We start from the raw sequence: 20899 nt of genomic DNA, 5'->3' as shown, positions 1-20899 counted from the left end.
TTATTTTTAATTTAATTTCTTCTGGGAGCAACAGTCTGCAGTCAGCAGTGATTAAAGAAACTCATTGCTTTATTGATTTATTGACTGAACAGAGAGTGTTTTGCTTTTTGTTTTTTTCCTGAAACTGTTCATGAATTAGATTTCATGCTTTTCAGATACTAGGTAGATACTGTTTTGACCTTATAAGGTAATATATATATTTACACATACAGTATATATATTAATTCATATATTTAAAATCTAAATAGCACAGCTTTGTGTGTTATGCTTATGTACATATGCTTTCATCCACCTATTTAACTGTGGGAATAGTGGCATTCTCATGCACACCCCAACTGTGATCCCCCTGGTTTCCCACTGCAACTCCATCAAGAACCTCCATATGTAACCCATACCCCACCCAGCCCTGCCCATGCCAAGCCCCACCCTGACCCTCTATTTTAGCTCCACCCACAATACACTAGTGGGCTTTTGAGAAGTGCCCCTCCCTGCAAACATTTTCTGTGAAGACACCATTTTAAGAGTGTTGCTAATAAGCATGCATTTCTTGTTTCTTTCAACATCAAATGTAAAATGTTTTAAAGGGCTGCTTTAACGGTATCATCTTCTTAATCTTGCTTAGCATGTTTTATATCAGGAATTGTATATGCAGTAATTTACTCTTAAAGGGATATGAAAGTCATAATTATTATTAATGAGTCAGACTCCAATTAAAAATAATAAAAAAAACGACATATTATCAAGTTTTCTCTTAGTATATTTTGTTGAAACTTAGATCTTTTCAATGAGAGCATACTGATGTAGTTTAGGAATGTTAACATATCATAAGCACAATATTGCAACTGTTTCTGCAAATTATGGGGCCTATGTATCAAAGGTCTTGCAGACCTGATCCGACAGTGCGGATCAGGTCCGCAAGACCTCGCTGAATGCGGAGAGCAATACGCTCTCCGTATTCAGCATTACACCAGCAGCTCACAAGAGCTGCTGGTGCAACGCCGCCCCCTGCAGACTCTCGGCCAATGGGCCACCGGCAGGGAGGTGTCAATCAACCCGATCGTCCTACCTTTGTCCAATCTGAGTATGATCCATTTACTACTACTCGTTGCTCCCTATCTTTTATCCAGTTATTTATCCATGAGCTAACATTTTCAGCCATTCCCAGTCCCTTAATTTTGTGCATTAATCTCTCATGTGGCACTGTATCAAACGCCTTTGCAAAATCTAAGTATATCACATCAACTGATTCCCTATAGTAGATTATCTAATGTATTTTAATTTTTCTACCCTACAAATGTTTTGCATTATTTTGTTATTAACATAATAACCCTAATGAAGCATTACTGGTTTGAGGAATTATTGGATATAAGTTGGGTCTAATTGAAGAAACAAACAGCGCAATCGATTACCTGAATAGTCTGTTGAGAAATGTTTCCACTCCCTGAAGAAATCCCACTAAATGCATCAATCAGACTATTGGTATCCAGGTTATCTGTTGCAAAAAACCTTAATCCTCCTGAAAAATATATATATATTTTTTTTTAGAAAAAAAGTTACATTTTATATATAAGGATACATTTCAAGAGTGCATAACCTACATAATCTTAAACAGTACCTATAACCTCCAATATTCATTAAAGGCACATTAAACCCAGAATATTTATTTTGTTTAATTAGATTGCAGCTAATTGCTGCTGCCCATTAAACTTCTAGTATTCCCGGCAGTGAATGGGTTAATAGGGTAGTTTGTAATTTTAGCTTTAGTGTAGAGATTACCCTCCCACCTGACACCTCACACCCCCTGATCCCTACCTGATCCCTCCCAAACAGCTCTCTTCCCCCCCCCAATGGAAGCCATCTTAGGTACTGGCAGACAGTTTGCCAGTATCCAGTTAAGTTTTTTGTTTTGTTTTTAATTATTATTATTTATTTGTATACATTTTTTTTCTTCAGTGTAGTGATCCTCCTCAACCCTGATCCCCCCCAAATAGCTCTCTAACCTTGCCCCTCCCACTACTCACGACCATATTTAGTACAGGCAGCTGTCTGTAAGTACCTATAAAATACATATTTTTAAAAACATTTTCTGTAGTGTAGTGCTCCCCCCTTCCGGTGATCGTTGTTTAGCATCCCCCCACCCTACCTTTTTTCTGTAGTGTAGCTCCCTATCCCTCCCTCTTTATTTTTTATTATATATTTTACATATAAATGGAAAAATTAATATATATAAAAATACATCATTATTAAGATAATAAGTATATTAATATTTTACACAAGTTGCAGCTATGGGTCAAAGGCCCATTTGGCATAACATGACTGCCAAAAGCTGATAAAAAGTCTAAAACTCAAGTGGTATGTGGTTACTCAATGGTCACTAAGTAAATACTAGTCATTCTTTTATCACTGAGTAACCATCAGTCGCATTGCAGTCAGACTACAGTTGCCATAATTCTTTTACATAAGTTAAAAGAGTAGTATATAGATATTTGGTAGCAATAATTTAAATTATATATCTGCTCACTCTTTATTGTGCTTGAGGAGACTTTTTTTAATGAATAGATAGCAGATATATTAGCATAAATTTGAATATGCAAAATGAAACGACCAAACAATTCTTTGCATGTGATAGGCTTTGCGTATCCCTTTTCTGACGGGACTTACAGTATTTGTCTACATTGGAAAAAAATTCTGATGTTAACAAGTAAAAATTGAAATCACGCAATAGTTTATGCGTTTGCATGATTTCAATAATCGGATTGTGCCAGGGGCGAATGCCTATGACGCTAGACACCCCCTCCAGCCCGCAATCCCATTTAGGAAGCAGGTATGGCTTCAAGACTGCCAAACGGCTAGAATGGCATGAAACGTCCTAACGGCAGGAAAGGGTTAACAGATTCTTTTAGAGTTATTTGATAAACTTCACAAATTTGGGAGCTGAATATCCACTGGCAGAAAGACAGAATAAAAATGCTTGTTTAAACTCAATGTAAGGGAGGAGGTATCAAATAAACTATTTTAAATATAGTATTATATAAATCTAGTAGGCAAAATAAATAATCTATAAAAATATTTTTCAATTAATTTAAATAACATACCGCAATGCAAATTCAGGGCTAGGCAAAGCAGTGCTCAATAATCAACTTCTCCAAGATTAAAATTACAACCTTAAACATTAGGGACTGATTAGGCTGCAACACTCCAGTGGGTTAACTGCGACTATGCAAATTAGCATGTGGGTCCATGAGAATTTTTTTTTAACGAGTTGATTGGAGAGTTATACACATAACTAAAGATAAGTAAAAAGGTGGGCGGAACTTGTAGCCATTTTAGACTGAAATTTTTCACAATTACAGTTATTGCTTTCAAGCTGGTGTACCATGGACTTGGTTCAGAACACTTGTTAATGTGTTTGAGCAGGTAGGTAAAAATTATGATAGGGTGTAGACTGTCCCTTTAAAGAGTAGTTGTTTAGAAGAGCTTCTTAACATAAAGAGTGGTTGATTCATAGAATAAACTTCCATTAGAGGTGGTAGAGACAAGCACTGTGGAGGACTTCACAGATGCCTGGGCTAAGCTTAAAGGGACACTGAACCCAAATTTTTTCTTTCATGATTCAGATAGAGCATGCAATTTTAAGCAACTTTCTAATTTACTCCTATTATCAATTTTTCTTCATTCTCTTGCTATCTTTATTTGAAAAAGAAGGCATCTAAGCTTTTTTATTGGTGGATGAATTTATCCACTAATCAGCAAGGAAAACCCAGGTTGTTCACCGAAAATGGGCCGACATCTAAACTTACATTCTTGCATTTCAAATAAAGATACCAAGAGAATAAAGAAAATGTGATAATAGGAGTAAATTAGAAAGTTGCTTAAAATTTCATGCTCTAGCTTAATCACGAAAGAAAAAATCTGGGTTCAGTGTCCCTTTAAGGCTTTCATATGGTCTATTTAATCTTATACTTTATAGTCAAGTCAGTTAAAAGATAACCACGATATGGTGTAGTGGGCCCAGCCAGTGATATGCCCCTGCTTGCAATACAGTCATCTTTAAGCTGTGCAGTAACATTATTTCCATAAACTTTGCTTTAAACTCACCGGTCATTTCAGCTATTTGATCAAGTTCCTTTGCTGCACTTGGTCCAAGGGCAATAACATGTATGGTCGCCCCACTGTCTCTTATACTAGGAAAGCAGCTACTCACACCATAGTCTTCTCCATCAGAAAGTAATATTATTTCTGTTCCATAGGTTGACCCATCAAGAATTTTATTCACCTAAACATTAAAAAAAATATTCACAGAATCAGTTTTACTCCCCACACACATTACGGCAGCACTGCTTTCATTTTGATGTATTCTTTTAATGATTATAATACTATTTGTTCGAATCATTCGTAACAAATTTTGTTTTCCTGAATATTCATTGGATGCACTATTCGGTATTCGTTTAATTTAAAATAAAAACTAATACTGAATATTCTTTAAACATTTACTTTTGTTTTCGTTAAACAAATGTTAATGTTCCTAAGCTACAGGTGAGAGCTGGAGAGCTGCGTTAACCTGGTCCTTTCCTCCACAGAGTCCTGGCTGCGCTAAGCCTTCTCCTTTAGCTAAGGCTTCTACTAGTGCAATAGGGGCTCTGTGAAGAATAGGACCCGGGCTAGCATGTTGAGGCTGCTGGAGAGCTTAATAGAAACGGAGTTGCTTTTTTCGACTAAACCAGTAAATTTGTTTTTAAAACTTTTGATGAATGAAACTCATAGTAATTTTTAATGATTTCAAAATAATCAACTTAAAGGATATAAGAAAAACAGACTAGAAATCATTTACCTGGAATCCAGTATTAATTCCTGAACAAATGTTTGTTCCTCCATTAGCGTTTTTTGGAATGAGAGATTTTAGTTTCTCTCGTTGCTCGTTGGTTATTATTTGCACTAGTGGCGACAAAACACTGGCGGTGCTTGAGAATTGGACGATCCCAACATAAGAGCCAGTTTCAATTATTTTAAGAAGGAATACTTCTACTGCCTGATACACACGGCCTATACGGTCATACTGCAATTGACAAAAAAAATATTATGACTATAATGATTTTAGTAACAATATTAAATATATCTGTGCGCTTAAACCTTTACTCCTAGCCTAACGTCAATATCCCACTCCTAAGTGGAATTTTATAGTACACAGGGAAGAGGCGCTATACGCAGGGAGTATATTCTATAGGTGGTAATCTACTTAGCCTTATTCTATTTTTATTTACATATAAATCCTTTCAGGCCTAACATTTTTCTCACAGAATAGTTCTTCAATACAAAATATACAAATAATAACTATTATGTAATTAAAAACAGTATTATATTTATTAAAGCATATTTGCAACCAAGTTAAAAAATATAATGATTTTGGAAAATAGATCTAATAAATTAAGCAGCTGTGTTTATGTCATTTTAAGTCAAATAAAAGTGTTTCCACCTTTAAATTTCTCTAAATGTATGCAGGCAAGTTGCTGCGGGAACGTCCATTCAAAAGTGCTGGACTATTTCTCTCTGATTTGTTGTTCCTTGATTACATATCTTTTCTTTAGTCAGTACTGCAGTATTGAAATTATCAGTATAGGTGGTGTTTTCTACAGCACAAACAGCTGTTTCCAATTACAAAATAAAGGTAAAGATAAACACTCCAGGAGGTAAAAATGAATTATTGAGAACACATGAATGGTGATATTTTACAGAACAATGTCCCTTTAACTTCACAGGACATATAGAAGACTTACAGATGCCATGCTTCCTGACACATCAAGCACTAATGTGATCACTCTGTCTCTGTACTGCAGAAGTGAGAAGGAAGGGACTGGAATGTTGTTGTCACTCTTCGGAGGCGAAGATTTGATGTCAGTTGAATTCATGATGACGTCCCACGTGCTGTGGGAGTTGCACACTCTGTTTTGCAGGGTCGGTGCTTCAGCATTGTGGTTTATTATATCACAGAATTCAGACACCTGAACATTAAAATACAAAATATAATTTACTTTAGTAAAAATTTAAACCTAGATTACAAGTGGAGCACAAAATGTGCGCTGGTATTACTTGTTGAGCACAATGCCACACCCACTGATTTTCCATAACTTAACCCACTCTACTCTGCTTCAAAAACCCAATGTAAATTGCAGAGACTTTATAAAATATTAAATACTGTATAGTTCTGCTTTTGTAATGTGAAATGCCACAGTATGCAAACAAACACAAAGTCCTCCTTGCTTATCACAGCCCTAACACTTAAAGGGACACTGAACCCCCAATTTTTTTTCTTTCGCGATTCCGATAGAGCATGAAATTTTAAGCAACCTTTTAATTTACTCCTATTATCAAATTTTCTTCATTCTCTTGGTATCTTTATTTAAAATGCAAAAATGTAAGTTTAGATGCCGGCTCATTTTTGGTGAACAACCTGGGTTGTTCTTGCTGATTGGTGAATAAATTCATCCACCAATAAAAAGTGCTGTTCAGAGTTCTGAACAAAAAAAAAAAAGCTTTGATGCCTTCTTTTTCAAATAAAGATAGCAAGAGAACGAAGAAAAATTGATAATAGGAGTAAATTAGAAGGTTGCTTAAAATTGCATGCTCTATCTGAATCACAAAAGAAAAAATTTGGGTTCAGTGTCCCTTTAACAATGCCAGTAATCCTGAATTTAACAGAGATATGTCTACTTGTCTGAAGCCCCAGCCATATGTTTAAATGCTTCTTCATAAGGTTACCAAGTCAGGATTCTTATACCTTAAAAGCATCCTGTAGCCTCAGAGCATTAGTCAATGTCATACACAGAGTAGAAAATACAGATGGCCAAGAACAAACAGTATATAGATGAGAAACATCAAAATAAAGAATAGGTTTTAAAGGGGCATTAAAGTCAAAATTCTGTAAGTTTAAACAGCTTTCTAAATGAGTTCTTTTATCACATTTACTTCATTCTCTTTGTATCATTTAATGAAAAACATATCTAGGTAGGCTCAGGAGCAGCAATGCAATTCTTGGAGCTAGCTGCTGATTGGTGGCTGCACATATATACCTCTTGCCATTGGCTTGACCGAGGTGTTTACCTGGTTCTCAGTAGTATATTGCTGCTTGTTCAACAAAGGATATCAAGAGAATGAAGCAAATTTGAAAATAGATGGAAACTGAAAAGTTGTTTTATATTGTAAGCTTTATCCAAATCATTAAAAACTTAGCTTCTTGCAGTAAATGCATTCAGAAATAGTAATTTGTTTTTAATTGGAAGCTATATAATTTACTATTTCATAAGTTTTCGCAATTAAAGGCACTGGGGCCGATTTATCAAGGGCCGAATGGCCACTGATGCCCCTGTTTTCATGTGGAAACAGCAGTTATGAAGCAGCGGTCTTAAGACCGCTGCTCCTTAACTCGTCTGCTGCCTCTGAGGCTGTGGACATCAATCCGCCCGATCGTGTAGAATCGGGTTGATTGACACCTCCTGCTAGCGGCCGATTGGCTGCAAATCTGCAGGGGGCGGCATTGCACAAGAAGTTCATGATCTTACATATAGCATAGCGCAGTTATAGAAAGAATCTGAAGGCCCTGAGCTGTATCACTGTGTAGTACAATTATTTATGGTCTTCAATATAACATAGCACAGTTATACAAAAAATCTGAAGGCCCTGTGCTCTATCACTGTATAGTACAATTATTCATGATCTTACATATGACATAGCGCAGTTATATAAAGAATCTGATAGCCCTGTGCTATATCACTGCATAGTACCGGTATTCATGGTCTTACATATGACATAGCGCAGTTATAGAAAGAATCTGAAGGCCCTGTGCTCTATCACTGTATAGTACCGGTATTCATGGTCTTACATATGACATAGCGCAGTTATATAAATAATCTGATAGCCCTGTGCTATATCACTGTATAGTACCGGTATTCATGGTCTTACATATGACATAGCGCAGTTATAGAAAGAATCTGAAGGCCCTGTGCTCTATCACTGTATAGTACAATTATTCATGATCTTACATATGACATAGCGCAGTTATATAAATAATCTGATAGCCCTGTGCTATATCACTGTATAGTACCGGTATTCATGGTCTTACATATGACATAGCGCAGTTATAGAAAGAATCTGAAGGCCCTGTGCTGTATCACTGTATAGTACTGTTATTCATGGTCTTACATATGACATAGCGCAGTTATACAAAGAATCTGAAGGCCCTGAGCTGTATCACTGTATAGTACCGGTATTCATGGTCTTACATATGGCATAGCGCAGTTATAGAAAGAATCTGAAGGCCCTGTGCTGTATCACTGTATAGTACTGTTATTCATGGTCTTACGTATGACATAGCGCAGTTATACAAAGAATCTGAAGGCCCTGAGCTGTATCACTGTATAGTACCGTTATTTATGGTCTTACATATGACATAGCGCAGTTATACAAAGAATCTGATGACCCTGTGCTGTATCACTGTATAGTACCGGTATTCATGGTCTTACATATGACATAGCGCAGTTATACAAAGAATCTGATGACCCTGTGCTGTATCACTGTATAGTACCGGTATTCATGGTCTTACATATGACATAGCGCAGTTATACAAAGAATCTGAAGACCTTGAGCTGTATCACTGTATAGTACCGGTATTCATGGTCTTACATATGACATAGCGCAGTTATACAAAGAATCTGAAGGCCCTGAGCTGTATCACTGTATAGTACCATTATTCATGGTCTTACATATGACATAGCGCAGTTATACAAAGAATCTGAAGGCCCTGAGCTGTATCACTGTATAGTATCATTATTCATGGTCTTACATATGACATAGCGCAGTTATACAAAGAATCTGATAGCCCTGTGCTACATCACTGTATAGTACCTGTATTCATGGTCTTACATATGACATAGCGCAGTTATAGAAAGAATCTGAAGGCCCTGAGCTGTATCACTCTATAGTACCATTATTCATGGTCTTCCACAAGACAAAACTTGTGAGCTTAAAGGGATATGAAATTATGAAATCCAAAATGTTTCTTTCTTTCTTTCACAATTAGAGCATGGAATTTTAAACAACTTTCTAACGTAATTCTATTATCACATTTTCTTTATTCTCTTGGTATTTTTTGTTGAAAAACAGGCACGTAAGCTCAGAAGAATGCACGTTTCTGGACTAGAGAAGTATATGGCAGCAGCTTTACAAGAATGTTATTCATTTGAAAGAGCACTAAGTGGTCGATTAATCAAGCTGCGGTGGACGGGGCGCACATACGCGCCCCTGTCCACTACATCTCGCCTCTGGCGAGCTGAATTCTGCTGCCGGAATTCAGCATTGCACACTAGTGCTATTTTGTGCTCACGTGCAATCTCCCCGGTCAGATAAGACCGGTGAGACTAAAATTCGCCACCTCTGATGAACACTGCTTGTTAAATTCGGACTGCAGGTCCTCTTGTGAGATCATCAACAAAGGATACAATGGGAACTTAGCACATTTGATAATAGAAGTAAATTTGAAACTGTTGTAAAAATAGTTTGCTCTGTCTGAATCACAAAAGAACCTCTTTGGGTTTCACATTGCTTTAAAGGGACATGGAAGTCAAAAATATCCTTTGTTTATACTTCTTTCCATGAGAGCATACTGAGGTAGGATCAGAAGCATGAACAAGTCTTAAGAAATGTTTGCAACAATGTTTGCAACAATGTGTGCTTAGGTTAGTTCCAACAGACGATAGCAAGAGAAAGAGGTCATTTTTTTTATAATAATAATGATTTTTTTTTGCTCTATCTGAATCATGGAAGTTTTAAAGGGATAATACTGTCAAAATGAAACTTCCCATTTCCAATTTCCTTCTGTTAGCTCTTAAACAATGTCAGTCATGCAAAAATAATATCAAATGACACTTATATTGTAGCTCCACAAGTCACATGGATTGTCAAGTCAAGTCAAGTATAATGTCAGATAAGCAGCTGAGTTAGTACAGTCCATTCTCGTTTTGTTTGGCTTAGAAATGTAGTTCTAGTACCATAGAATGATCAACTCAACAGTATAAAAACAAGGAAGCTATGTAGATATAACAGTACTCACAGAAGAGAAAGCTTGCTGATACATAATAGATTCATGGGCAAATTGGTTCTTCGCTGGTACAAAAACACATCCGTCTTCATAAAGGCCGGTGTTTTTGTCAAAGTAACAAGGAAGAGAACTGCATGAAGCTCCTTGGCATAGTTGCTTAATATTAGTACCAATAATATCTGTAGAACACCTGGCAGAGAGAAATAGATGCATTCGTTTTCATATTATTTTTTTATTTCTGAATTAGGTGCAGAATTGGTAATTATATTATTTCTATAGTCACAAAATAGTTAAAAGCAGCAGTAATAATAATAAAAATAACAGTAATAATAATAAAAAAAAGACATTATTTAAGTTTGAGCGGAAATATGAAGCAATAGGGAAAAACCTTAGTTTCAAAATTCAAACTTTGACCCCAAAGAAGTTGCGTGATAGCACAACAGGACAGTCTCTCTCATTACTCAGTGATAATAAAACAACTTTACAAGGTCATTTGGGTTTTTATTTGTGTTTTTATTCCTGTAGCCATTAAAGTAGATTTGTTCCACTCCCCGCAGTGAACCATGCAGACTTTGTTATCTTGACCCTGAAACATTCTGCACAGTGATCACTTGACCTTTTATATCTGTCCTTAATTATTTATAGCAAATGCAACACATACTCAAAAAAACTAGGGCATGAAAGAATTAGAGAGGTTTATCATTGCTGTATCGCTTGCTTATACGTTAAAATGGGTTAAACACATAGCTAAAGTCAGCTTTGGAGCGCCAGTGACTATTGGTCCAGAGCTAAACAAAGTAAATCTCAAGAGGCATTTGTGCATCTCACTACCAATCATCAGCTATGTTAAAGGACCAGTACATACAATAGATTTGCATAAACAACAAATACATGATAAAAAGACAATGCAATAGCATATAGGGAGCCGATTTAGGAAAGTGTGGACAGACATGATCCGCTGTAGTGATAATGTCCGCATACGCTTCAGCATTTATCATTGCACAAGCAGTTCTGGTGAACTGCTTGTGCAACTCCGCCCCCTGTAGATAGCAAGGCATGTCAATCAACCTGATCGGGCGGATTGCTGTCCACTGCCTCAGAGGTAGCGGACGAGTTAAGGAGCGAGCAGTGCTCTTAAGACCGCTGCTTCTTAACTCATGTTTCCTGCTAGCCTGAAGGCTCACGTGGAAAGAGATGAATCGGTCCCTTGGGGGCATATTTACCAATGTGCGAGTGCACATGATACAAAGTAGCGTATCATGTCCGCTGCACATCGATAAACGCCGACAGCATACGCTGTTGGCATTTATCATTGCACCAGCAGTTCTTGTGAAATGCCGCCCCCTGCAGATTTGCGGCCAATCGGCCGCTAGCAGGGGGTGTCAATCAACCTGATCGTATTCGATCGGGTTGATTTCTGTCCGCCGCCTCAGAGCAGGCGAACAAGTTATGGAGCAGCGATCTTTAGACCACTGCTTCATAACTTCTGTTTGCGGCGAGCCCATACGGAGCTTGATAAATATGCTCCATTGTCTGAACTTCGAAACAGTAGTAGATTTTTTTCTGAAAATATTTAAAGTTATGTCTATTTCCACTCCTCCTGTGTCATGTGACAGCCATCAGCCAATCACAAATGCATATACGTTTTTTATACAATTTGTATCAGTCTCAGACATATTTTTAGTTCTCTAAATCTAAAATGACACTGTGAGGCCCAATTATCAAATGTCTGTCGGACCTGATACGACAGTGCGGATCAGGTCCAACAGACATTGCTAAATGCGGAAAGCAATACGCTCTCCATATTCAGCATTGCACTAGCAGCTCACAAGAGCTGCTGGTGCAACGCCACCCCCTGCAGACTCGCGGCCTGTCGGCCGCCAGCAAAGGGGTGTCAATCAACCCGATCGTACTCGATCGGGTTGAATTCCGGCGATTCCTGTCCGCCTCATCAGAGCAGGCGGACAGGGTTATGAAGCAGCGGTCTTTCTGGCGAGTCTGCAGGCTCGCCAGAAACATGGGCCCTCAAGCTCCGTTCGGAGCTTGATGGATAGGCCGCTATGAATTACCAGTGTGGTAATAACTTATAAACGGGTCTAGGCATGGCAGCGAAATGCATTAGTATCGAAAAAAGGGGCAAACAATAAAAAATATTACATTTATATGTGAAGTAGCTGCAATATTTATCATATACAAAATGTGTGTTTGAAATGTATTTTACATAGATTTTATATCCTTTTAAACGATCAAAGCCTTATCTGACAATATATTTATGACAACCGAAAACTCTTCTCACAGTAAGATTGCCTTTATGCTACAAGCGATGTGTTTACCTTTTTACAATTATTATATATATTTTTTGTTTGTCGTCTTCTGTATTAATAATTTGTTATTTTTGTTATTGCTAAATTGTTATAAATACAATAAGTGTTATTTTAAAAACTATTAAGAAATGAAAAACGATACCTTGTAGCTTCTACTTTGCCATTTTCTGCCTTATAATAAGGTACGTCATTATTATACTCATCAAACACCCCCCATCTGAGGTGAGCCCACTCATGGACAAACACTCGTCCTGCACAGACAAAAAGAAAGTATTGCTGTCATTAATATAGAAGAGGTAATCATTCACTTGCTATCCTTTGTTGAAGGAGCAGCAATGCATGGGAGTAGGAGCTACCTGAACATATTGGGTGGACCAATGCCAAGAGACATATATGTGCAACCACCAATCAGAAACTGCTAGCTCTCAGTATTGCATTTCTGTCCTTGAGCCTATGCTTTTCAACAAAGGATACCAAGAGAATCAAGAAAAATAGATATTAGAAGTAAGTTGGAAAAGTGTATAAAATTGCATATCTCTTTCTGAATCATGAAAGTTTAATTTTGATGTAACTGTCCCTTTAACCCCTTCACTACCGGGAATTTAAGAGAAAAACTTGCCCAAAATACCAGAGAATTTTTAGTATTTTTGCTATCACTCCATTTAAACAGAAATAGAGCCTTGTTTTTTTATTAACTATATATATTTTTAAGAAGACAACACAAGGTGTTTTTGATCTAGGCCCAATTAGATATATTTTTTGCAACAGTGTCTCCCCTACATGCGATCATATAAAATAAATTAACGTTTTTACAAATGTTGCGTTTCTGACTGAAATAATTCACATACCGCTTGTGCAATCATGACACAAATGATTGTCAAAGCTTCCCTAGGATCCCCTTTATTTGGAAATTCCAGATATTCATGGCTTGCAATTGCTTTTTGGTAATTAGAAGGTCGCTAATTGCAGCTGTGCTCCACACTTCTTAAATTCCCAGGAGTGAAGGGGTTAATTAGTTAGCTGGTAAAGGAAATAGTATTGTAATGTAGTAATTACCCCCCTACCTGACACCTCCCACCTCCTTGATCCCTGTTAAACAGCTCCCCCCTCACCATCTTAGGTACTGACAGACAGTCTGGCAGTATTCAGCCTAAGGGTATTATTATTATTATTATTATTATTATTATTATTATTATTCTGCAGAAGAGTGATCCCTCCTCAACCCTCCCACATCCCTGATCCAGCCCAATCAGCTCTCTAATCCTCCCTCCCACTAATGGCAGCCATCTTTAATACTGGCAGCCTCCTGACATTACCCGATTTTGGGCCAGATTACAAGTGGAGCGCTAACTATAGCTTTCGTGAAAGCAATATTTGTGCTTCACTGAATAATACCAGTGCATGCTACTGTTCGCTGGTATTACTAATTGACCGCAATGCGAATGCGAGCTCACATTCGCATTGCTGGGAAGCATTGTGCTCATAAAAGCTCGCTTCCATAGGCTCCAATGCAAGCCTTGTTTTCATGCCGTCATTCAAGGCACGGAACCAAAGTGCAGTGAAGGGGGTAAGTAGCGCAGCAATTTGCAAATATATATGTATATGACTATTTACATATATATTTATGTGTTAATGTATGTATATATAAATATATTAAAGGGACAGTCTACACCAGAATTTTTATTGTTTTAAAAGATAGATAATCCCTTTATTATCCATTCCCCAGTTTTGCATAACCAACACAGTTATATTAATATACTTTTAACCTCTGTGATTATCTTGTATCTAAGCCTCTGCAAACTGCCCCTTTATTTCAGTTCTTTTGACAGACTTGCAGTCTAGCCAATCAGTGCCTGCTCCCAGATAACTTCTCGTGCACGAGCACAGTGTTATCTATATGAAATACGTGAACTAACACCCTCTAGTGGTGAAAACCTGTTAAAATGCAATCTGAAAAGAGGTGGCCTTCAAGGTCTAAGAAATTAGCATATGAACCTCCTAGGTTAAGCTTTCAACTAAGAATACCAAGAGAACAAAGCAAAATTGGTGATAAAAGTAAATTTATTGCTAAATTGCTAAGTGCAGTTTTCTTTATAAAAAATGCTACATTTAAAAAAAAAAGAAGAAAACTAACACTAAAGTTTGGGAGCATTTGGGGCACATTTATAAAATTAACCAGAGACCTTTATATTTATATTTTGAACAATTTAGAAATATCTGTTACAAATTTTAAAAAATGAAACTAAAAAATTAACATTGTTATTACAAAACATTTGTTTTTAAGAAACATTAACATAATATTTTATTTATTAAATATGTGGGGTCATCCAGTCTTAGCCAATGTTAGAGACTTTTATTTTTCAACAAATCCATAATTATGTATTAAAAAAATTAAAACATCTTGTACTTAAAGAGACAGTCAACTCAAAAATGTTTTATTGTTTAAAAAGATAGACAATCCATTCCCCAGTTTTGCACAGCCAACATGGTTATAGTGATATACTTTTTACCTCTGTTATTACCTTGTATCTAAGGGGACGATTTATCAAGCTCTGAGGCGGCGGACAGAAATCAACCCGATCGAATACAATCAGGTTGATTGACACTCTCTGCTAGCGGCCAATTGGCCGAGAATCTGCAGGGGTCAGCATTGCACCAGCAGTTCACAAGAACTGCTGGTGCAATGATAAATGCCGACAGCGTATGCTGTTGGCATTTATCGATTTGCGGCGGACATGATAAGCTACATCGTATCATGTCAGCTCGCACATTAATGAATATATACCCCTAAGCCTCTTTTGACAGCCCCCTGATCACAAGACTTTTTACTTATTATCTATTGACTTGCATTTTAGCAGTGTTGTACAGAACCCACGGGCGTGAGCACAATGTTATCTTTATGACCCACATAAACTATCAGTCTCCTGTTGTGATAAGCAAATAACATTGCATGTGATTAAGAGGCTGTCTATAGTGGTTTAGAAACAGGAAGAACCCACTATGAAGAGGTTAAATGTTATAAAGTATATTAATATAACAATGTTGGTTGTGCAAAGCTGGGAAATGGGTAGTAAAGACATTATCTATCTTTTTAAACAATAACAATTTTAGTGTTGACTGTCCCTTTAAAGTAAATAAAGTGCTTTATATTTTACCTCTTGGTCCATAATATTTGCTCACTGAGTCTTTCAACAGAAAGTCAGGTGTCAAATGAATATATCTTCCTGGTTCTCCGCAGCCTCCATATTGTAAAGTATAGGGCTCATCACCGTACTTTAGAAAAGGACTTGCAATGATAATGTCTGCCTAATAAAACATTATAAAGACATCAGTTATATGTATAATATGTATGTATGTAAAACACAAGATCTACAATTTGAAACATCTTGGGGAACAACTGAACCAGATCTAATTTGTGTACAGCAGTAAAAATGTAATGAATTCTAGAAAATGTGAATATTGTGAGCGTACATGATACAATGTAACGTATCATGTCCATCGCACATCGATAAATGCTGACAACATACAATGTCGTCATTTATCATTGCACAAGCAGTTCTAGTGAACTGCTTGTGCAATGCCGCCCCCTTCGGAGCTTGATAATTGTCCTACAATCATCGCTACATGCCAACAGCATACGATGTCTGCATTTATCATTGCAAAAGCAGTTCACCAGAACTGCTTGTGCAATGCCGCCCCCTGCAGATTCATGGCCAATCGGCCGCTAGCAGGGGGTGTCAATCAACCTCGATCATATAGGATCGGGCGGATTGAAGACCGCAGCCTCAGAGGCAGTGGACCAGTTAAGGAGCAGCGGTCTTTAGACAGCTGCTTCATAACTGCTGTTTCCTGCAAGCCTGAAGGCTCATGCTGAAACAGGGGTATCAAGTTACGGCCTCCATTACATATAGAGCGTCGCCCGCAAAAGCCGGCGACGCCAGATTTTATGCGATTTTGGTATTACATATACGGCGTAGCATACAAGTTACGTGCGTATTTTTCACCCTTTGGCCGTATTTTTTTTAACCATAGACTAACATAGAAAAGATGCGCAATTTGGTATCCAATATACAGCGTAAGGACTTACGCGCGCAGAATTCAGAAAATCTACTCCATTCTCATCTCGCCACAAATTGCAGGCGCAGCAAACCTTGCACTGACTAAAAAAGCAACGTAACTCCCTGGAAGCCTTAAAGGGCCACTAAACCCAAACATTTTCTTTCATGATTCAGTTAGAGAATACAATTTTAAACAACATTCAAATTTACTTCTATTATCTAATTTGTTTTATTTTTTAGATATCCTTTGTTGAAGAAATAGAAATGCATATGGGTGAGCCAATCACACGAGGCATCTATGTTCACGCACCAATCAGCAGCTACTGAGCCTATCTAGATATGCTTTACAGCAAAGAACATCAAGAGAATTAAACAAATTAGATAATAGAAGTAAATTAGAATGTTGTTTAAAATTGCACACTCTTTCTAATTAATGGAAAAAAATATTGGGGTTTCATGTCCCTTTAACAAACACATACATTTAAGCAGCATCTCAAGGTTAAAGGGACAGTATACTATGATATTGGTTTTTTAAGGTTTAGTTGTGTATTTGAAATAGTTTGAAGCCACAACATAATCAAATGGATTGAGCTTGTAGGTACTTTATCACATTGTGGACATATACTTGCTTATTTACTTTAAATTTCTTCTCAAAACAATCAACAATACTTGGAGGAGAGAACAATGGGAAATCATAATTGTATTACCTTCATCTCTTTATATATGGGTTTATATATGAATTTTGAATAGCATAATTACGTGTCGCATTTATTTGAAATCACGTATCATTTTTATGAGTGTTAGCCTAATTTGCATAAAACTACTCTTTTTTTACACTTTCCGTGGACAAAATACTGGCGTAAGTTACTTGCGACGACTAAAATGTGTATTTGCGCACATTTTAGAAGATCGCCAGTTTGTCCTACTTACGCCAGTTTAGCATCTGACGGCGCAGTATATGTAATACCCTGATGTGCAAGGTGAAATTACAGGTGGCGCGGGTTCCCTCGCTTGCGCCGAAACCTGCGCCGTATATTTTATTGCGCCCTACATTCGGAGCTTGGTAATTCGGCCCCATAGTTGTAAAATTGCTTTGGGAATGGATTGTACTTTGATAAAAAAAACACACTGGATTGTTGGCAAGATTTTGACATACACCTTATTTCTCAGTTCACACAGTAATAAATGTTATTCAGTGTGGTTTTAAGGCAGACAAGCAGCATTTCATTTAGTTTATCTTACCTTATCATATGTTTCTGTTTTTGGCTTTATATAGTGAGCTTTTGGTGACCAAGTCAACGGAATTAGAATTTTTACACTCCTTATGAAGAGCCTTTTCTTTGTAGCATTAAATAAATAACCTGTTGCTTCTTTCACCATATTCTTAAAAAGAAAGAAAATAACGTGCGGCATATTAGACTTTTTACACATCACTTTAAATACATTATATCACTTTACACATTAGTTTCAATACATTAACAATTACTGATTTATGACACCATTTTTTATGAAGACTCACGCAAGAGTGCTGAATAAATAATTAAATGTACTATCGGTTTTAGAATGTATACTTTAAACAACACATCATTTACACCGTTATAGCATTGTGCAATATGCAGGCGCTTTACCAGTCAGGGAACCTGTGTGCCCACGTCTGCTACCAGTATTGCTGGGGGAAGTTTAGATTACACAAGCACTCTCTCGTGCATTCTCACCTTTTTCTCTCACAAGATTAGTCAGTAATGATTGTAGCCCACCACCTCTGACGTGGTAGAGACATTAGGAAGCAGCGATTTTACAACCGCAACTTCTTAACTTGCGGATGCAGGCCTGTTCATGCAAATTCACCAATGCTGCATGTGCTACTTTATAAACGGAGTGCAATGAATCTGAAGTTTAGTCAATTGATATTATTGCTGTACCACAACCTGATCACATCCCTTCAGCTAAACATTTACTTGCCATCTGTAAATCTAATGTAAACTAAATGGTTTATTAAAACCAAAACTCTTTGTAAACACATATCTCTCCTTTCTATGGACCAGATGCAGTTCTCTAATAGCTATTTATCTATCTGACTGATGCTAATGGCTAACAATTAAAATGCCTGTTTTAGACTCAAAGTGTAATACCCTATTATCCCTTTCATGACAGGGTCAATTGCCCTCCAGACCGCGAATGCATCCAGGAAGCGCCATTGACTTCAGGACAGTCAAACGACTAGGACGTTCTATTCCATCCTAACAGAGCTAACCCAGCGTGGTTAGGACGGAATAGAACACCATAACGGCCTTAAAAGGTTAAGGGCCAGATTACAAGTGGAGCATTATTTAACGCTCACGCTTGAACTTTAACTTCGCTTAGAAGTAAGCTTATTGTTCAAGTTTGGTTGCTCTCATATTTCAAGTTGAAAGTAAACAGTTTTCGCTCTTTTATATATATATATATATATATATATATATATATATATATATATATATATATATATATATATATATATATATATGATAATAAATAGGTATAGATATATACAGATATATATAGGAACATCTATTTATAAATGCATTAAATATATTCTGCTATGTGCAGAACATTGGAATGAGAAATATTTGCAGTACATACACGGTAAAATATGTTTTTTCATGTTTTCATCTACTTAACTGCAATGGGCATATATTTATGTGTGTATATATGTATACATGTGTATTTATCTGTTTATATCTGTAAATATGTCATATATACACACACATAAATACATATGTGCACACACATAAATACATATATACACACATATAAACATATACAAATACATACATATACAGATTTAGACATGCATACAGTATGTATGTAAGTGTTAAAGCCCTTTTTAAAAAAAAATAATTTTTATTAGTTGATGTTATTAAAAGTGTAACTGTACTTTGTAATGTATTTTTGATGTGTTTTGTGACTCTCTTTTTTCGCGAAACAGTTAACCAAAGCTCTGAGGAGATAGTAATCATTCTAATTAAAGGGACAGTCTACTCCAGAATTTGTATTTTTAAAAAAGATATATAATCCCTTTATTACCCATTCCCCAGTTTTGTATAACCAACATGGTTCTATTAATACAATTTTTACATCCATTATTACCTTGTATCTAAGCCTCTGCAGACTGCCCCTTATCTGAGTTCTTTTGACAGACATGCAGTTTAGCCAATTAGTGCTCACTCTTTAATAACTCCACAAGAGTGAGCACAATGTTTTTTTTTATATGACACACATGAACTAGCAGGGTCTAACTGTCAAAATGCACTCAGATAAGAAGCTTTTCAACATCTTTGAAATTAGTATGTGAGTCTAGCTAGCTACATTTAGCTTTCCACAAAGAATATCAAGAGAGCAAAACAAATTTGATGATAAAAGTAAATTTGAACGTTGTTTAAAATTGCATGCCCTATCTGAATCATGAAAGTTTCAATTTGACTAGAATTCCCCTTTAAATCTAGTGATAGTGCTCAGTCATGCGGCAGCATTTATTTTCAACTTGAAATACGAGCGAAAAACCTGATGCATGCAAACACCCGCGATAAACCCCTTTTTGCTCACTGTTAGTGCTCCACTCGTAATATAGCTCTAAATATTTAATTATGCACAATTAAAAAAAAAATTGTATTACACTTTCATTACTGGTCTGTCTTTGTCCCTCAAGAAAAATATTGGACTCGCCATTTTGTGCAAGAAAAAAAAGTGAAACCTTAAGGTATAATATGTATAGAAAATACGTTTTGACCACTTTTCTTTTAATCAGCTTCCACTGTCCACTGCCTCAAGAGAAGTTGGATTGTATCTTCTAAGACCCAGAACATTTATCCTACAACTGCGATGGCTTAATTAGCACAAAGACTTTATATATATATTTCTTTCTAACAGTCCACAACAATGTCTACTTGATAGATTGATGTTTTAAAGAAATGTAATTTTAAACAAGAAAACAATATTCATTTTGTACAAACCTGAATGTTTTCAATAATCTTGACATCTTCACTTAATCCTGGATTAATTGCAATGACGATATCTTCATATCCCCCATTATTAAGTATGACCATAGAACTCTTAGTAGCACAGAACATTTGAAATGTTACAAGTAAAGCAAGTAGCCCGTAGAGAGTCATTGTGTCGCCCTTGTTGGGTTTGCTTTTACTTGCTTTTACATGTGTATATATTTGATCTATTAATTTATCAGTTGGTTTTATGAACTTTGTAATATTGCCACTGTAACCCTTAGGGAAGTTTGCCAATGATGCATATTACTGGCAATCACAGATGAGTCAACAATAAAATTAAGTATTAGTTCCCAGGGATAGTTCCTTAATAATCTTTTTTTGGGAAAATAGATCAAATGTCAATTAAAGAAACATTAAACACAATTTGGAAGATTCTGATCTTAA

General features: G+C 36.5%; 1 pseudogene; it reads right to left on the bottom strand.

Moving 5' to 3' along the window:
- The window catches only part of LOC128641116 (calcium-activated chloride channel regulator 1-like), a 42830-nt pseudogene extending 22207 nt beyond the window's left edge, over nucleotides 1–20623 (bottom strand).
- Nucleotides 20624–20899: the final 276 nt, after the last annotated feature.

Source organism: Bombina bombina, chromosome 10 (genome assembly GCF_027579735.1).
Source record: "Bombina bombina isolate aBomBom1 chromosome 10, aBomBom1.pri, whole genome shotgun sequence".
In the NCBI taxonomy this organism is placed as follows: Eukaryota; Metazoa; Chordata; class Amphibia; order Anura; family Bombinatoridae; genus Bombina; species Bombina bombina.
Note: the sequence above shows the minus strand (reverse complement) of the source record. Positions and strands in the feature narration are given on the sequence as shown.